The sequence below is a fragment of the Phascolarctos cinereus genome, unplaced genomic scaffold (assembly GCF_003287225.1).
Source record: "Phascolarctos cinereus isolate Bilbo 61053 unplaced genomic scaffold, phaCin_HiC Scaffold_4;HRSCAF=312, whole genome shotgun sequence".
NCBI lineage: Eukaryota > Metazoa > Chordata > Mammalia > Diprotodontia > Phascolarctidae > Phascolarctos > Phascolarctos cinereus.
This window is the reverse complement of record NW_027555847.1, coordinates 449,185,982-449,190,861: the sequence shown is the minus strand read 5'-3', so window position 1 is coordinate 449,190,861 and position 4,880 is coordinate 449,185,982.

Here is a 4,880-nt window from a genome sequence, read left to right as displayed (position 1 = left end):
GAAGGGAAAGGGGAAAGGAACAAGCATTTATTAAGTGCCTACTATTTGCCAGGTACTGTGCTAAGTGCTTTTACAAATATTATTTCATTTCCATCCTTATAAGAAACCTGTGAGGTAGGTGCTGCTATTATCATACCCATTTGACAGTTGAGAAAACAGCTAGGTGGCACAGTACCGGCCCTGGAGTCAGGAGAACCCAAGTTATCTCATTTGATCCTCAGTTGAGGAAATTGAGGCAGACAGCTTAAGTGACTTGAACAAGGTCATACAGCTAATAAATGTCAAGCTAGATTTGAACTCAGGTCTTCCTGACTCCAGGCCCAGTGTTCTATCTTCTGTTCCACCTAGCTGCCATTTGTTGAGTCATGAAGTCAGAAGCCAGATAACAGAGAGCTGAGAAGTGTGGGTCAATGGGTATTTGGCCCTGAAAGGAAAAAATGTAATAGGAGAGGAAGTAGAAGCAATGGCAAAAATATCTTTTTCTATGAAATATGTTATGAAAGGGAGGAGAAAAAACAATAGTTTTAAGAGATGGGAGAGTCGAAGTTTTAGTAGTTTTTTCCCCCAATGGGAAGACGTGGGCATATTTGTAGACAGCAAGGAAGGAACTGGCAGATAGGGAGAGATCGAAGATTAGAGAGAGGAGAGGATGATTGTGGCGACAATCTGTTGGAGAAGATGGAAGGGGTTGGGACCATAGGTACATATAGAGGGACTGGCCTTAGTCAGGAAAAGCATTGCCTCTTCATCAGAGTTTGAATGATATCAGGGATTGAGTGATGAGAAGGGAAGGAGTTCATTGTAGATAGCCTCTATTTTCTTAATAAAGAATGAGTCAAGGTTCTCACCTGAGGTCAGGTAGGTGGTGGTATGGGAGCCTTAAGGGGAGAAGAGAGGGTTTGAAACATCTTCCTTGTAGAGTTTGATTTTTTTTTAAAAAATCAATCACGGATGAATTAAAGGACTGCCTTGCTGTGTTGAGGACCCATTTGAGATTAGACAATACAACTTTGTAGTCATTAGTTTTCTTGTGTCATTTCATAAAGTTCTCTGTTCAAAACCACATTATGAGTAAAGTAGGCGGAAGGTGGGGTTAATCTAGAATTGGAGTTTGTCAAGATGTGACTGTTTCTAGAAAAGGGGGACAAGGGATTCGAGAACAGAGTGAACAGTGTAGATTTATATTGGTTACTTAGAGGGTTGAGATTGGGAAGGGATGAAAGTGAATATTTGAGCAAGAGTGATGGCCTGGAACTACTGAGGGATGGAGACATTTGTGATCCTGGTGAGACAGAGGAATAAATTCAGGAGAAATAAGACACAAAGAGAGGTGGTATGGTAGGCTAAGATCTAAACAAGGAATTTTGGGGTTTTTAATAATGAAAGTGGAACACCTGCAGGTGACAGCCAGCTCATTGGTGTGGCCAACTATATGTATAATCAAGGTGGAGGTTCCTCAAGTCCCATGACTTGAAGAAATTGAGAAACTGGGAGATTAGGGAATTTAAGGGGATAGCAACATATATGTTAAATTTGCTTAGTATAAAGGCAGAAGTGGACCCAGGGGCTCTGTGAACCAAGGGCTGAACTAGGAAAGAAGAGAGAATTACCTGGGGCTCAGTAGATGACTGCTGTTAGGATCTGATTTGGGTGATTAGTGTGGATAGAATGAACCTCAAAGGAGAAGAGGTCATTGAGGGATGGTGGCAAACGGGCAGTCTGGAAGTGGCAGTATTGGGACAATCTAGAGCAAGGAGTATTCTGACTTTCCCTCCAGGTCCAGTGTATCAGGGGACAAGAGAAAAATTTGCAGCCAACATCGGAGAAGGTGGTCGGGGATATAGTGTTAATTGAACTTAAATCTTTGTCGGTGCCAGCAGGCGGGTGGACCATGAGAGAAAAAGGTCTAAAGTGAAGAGAAATTTGGTGGTTATGGAACAGGATTTTTAGAGGCCATAATGGAAGGGGCAGACAGAAATATAACAATGTAATTTTTTGAAGTCACTAAAACATAGTTGAACTATAATTAAATGTAAAATCAAGCATAGTTTTCAAAAACAGATAATGAAACAGACCTCTCACCTCATGGTAAAAAGGCATGGAACTGGTAGGGCAGGATTTTTTTTAAAAAATAATTTTTCAAACTATTTTTGCTTGTTTTTTTTTTCTTTATTACCATGGGGAGTTAAATCTAGAAGGTAATGAGGGTGGTATTTCCAGAAATTCCTCTGATGTGAAACCCAAAAGGCATCAATAAAACTTATTACAATGTTTTGAGTATTTTTGAGAATGGTAGCCATATTAGAAGACAAAGCGGAGACAGGCATATGCCTCAGATTCTCAAAGGGGAGAAAGGTGGAATCTGGAAGCTGAGAACATTTCAGAAACATTAACTTTGAGGGATGTTATAGCAGTAGAGTTGAAATCTGGAGAGTTTGCTTTCAATCTTGACTCAGTCACTTCCTAACTGAGGAAGTTGCTTAACCTTTCAGAGTGTCAGTTTCTTTCTTTTTTTTAATATATTTTAATACATTTTTTATTTTTATTTTTTTAATATAAATTTATTCATTTTTAGTTTTCAACATTTACTTCCACAAGATTTTGAATTCCAAATTTTCACCTCATCTTGCCCCTCTCCCTCCCCCAAGATGGCATGCATTCTGAATATCCCTTCCCCTAGTCTGCCCTCCCTTCTATCTCTCCCCCCCTTCTCTGATCCCCTTCCCCTTCTATTTTCCTGTAGGGCAGGATAGATTTCTGTACCTCATTTCCTGTATTTCTTATTTCCCAGTTGCATGTGAAAACATTTTTTTTAAACATGTGTTTTTAAAACTTTGGGCTCCAAATTTTCTCCCTTCCTCCCTCCCCACCCACCCTCATTGAAAAGGCAAGAAACTTGATATAGATTACACATGTGCAGTTGTACAAAACACTTCCATAGTAGACTTGTTGTGAAAAACTAACTCTATTTGCCTTAATCCTATCCTGCCCCCCCACTTATTCTATTCTTTCATTTGACCCTATCCTTCCTCAGAAGTACTTCCTTCTGATTACCCCTTTCCCAATCTGCCTCCTCTCTATCATCCCCCTGCTCTCTTGTTACCTTCCCCCCCCCCATTTTCCTGTAGGGTAGACAGATTTCCATACTCAATTGAATGTATATGTTATTCCCTCCTTCAGCCAAATCCTATGAGAATAAGATTCCCTCATTTACTCTCACCTTCCCCTGTTTCCCTCCACTGTAAGAAGAGTCTCAGTTTCTTCATCTGCAAAATAGGGATAAAAACTAGCACTACCTACTTCCCAAGGTTGTTGTAAAAAAAGAACTTTGCAAATGTTGAAGTGTTGTAGAAATGAGAAATTACTTATCTTGATGCATGGCAAAAAAAAAATATTAAATGGGTGATCTGTGAGCATTTGGGGGGGGGCAGCAATATAGAAACCAGCATGGGTTTACCTACATCATGCCAAACTAAGCTTATTTTACTAGAGCTTTAGAACATATAACCATTTAATTTTAGACTAGAAAGGGACAGGAAAATTCTATAGATAAGGATATCTCTTCCTATGTAAAACAACAAAGTTGAGCCAGATGGCCTCTGAGGTCCCTTTAAGTTGTAGCTTGATGATCTGGAGATCTGGATTCCAGCAAGGCATTTTATAATGTTATATCCTTTTGGACAAGATGGAGAAATGTGCCTGGATGATAATATGTATGGAGTCCCAAAAGTCTTGGTAGACTTTTAAGCTGTTAATGGGACTTCAATAGCTTAAAACTGCACAAGACTTTTGGGACTCCTTATAATTGGATTTGTAGCTGGTTGGATGACAATCCCTAAAGAATGTTGATTAATGGAAGGATGTATTTATTAGCATGTTACAAGTCTCTCTGTCCTTGGTTCTGCCTTGTTCAGTAGTTTTATCAATGACTTGGATGAAGACATATATAATATGCTTCTGCAACGTGTGGATGCCACAAAACTCTTAATACATTGGATGATAGAATTAGGCTTTGAAAATCTCTAGACAAGCTGGACATATGGTCTGAATTTAACACTTTACAGCTTGATAGTGATAGATGTGTGTTTATGTGTGTCTGCATCTATGTAAGTGTACGTACATATTTATACATTTATCTCCTCCTTCCACCAGGTGAAAAGGTATGAATAGACTGCAGTTCAAACAGTTTGGAGAAATACTTATATTGATGAAGGCATGGGTCAACTAAAAAATTAGCAGTACAAATATAAAGTCCTATGTTTAGGTTCCAATCATCAACTGAGGAAATGGAAATGGAGGAAATGATTAGGTAACCATTCATATGAAAAAGACTTGGAGATATTCACTAAAGCAAATTAGGAGTTAACAGAAAAAAAAATAGGAGTCATGTGGCTACCAAAAAAGCAGATATGATCTTAGGTTATGTTGTTAGAAGTAACATGTCCAGACCAAGGTACTTTGCAATGGTCAGGCTACAACTAGATCATTGGTATTTCATTCTAGGCAGCACATTTTAAAAGGAACGTTGACAAACTGAAGCTTGCCCAAAGGATAGAGAACAAGATTATCAGCAGTTTGAAAGGAAATTTTGTTTTGTTTGGCCTGGAGAGGAGAGACATGATAACTGTCTTCAAATCTTTGAAGGACTTTGATATGGAAAAAAGGTTAGATTTATTTTGGGTATAGATAGAAGAGAGACAGAGAGCAAAGGCAGTAAAATGTAATGAATCTGGAATCAGAAGAACTGGCTTTGAGTCCTGTCAATGGCTCTGCCATTGGGTAACCATTGACCTTGCACAAGTGAATTCACCTTTAGGGGAGGGGTTTGGAAAAGGGAGTGGCTCAGTTTCATCACTTGTAAAGTGGAAATAATAATACAA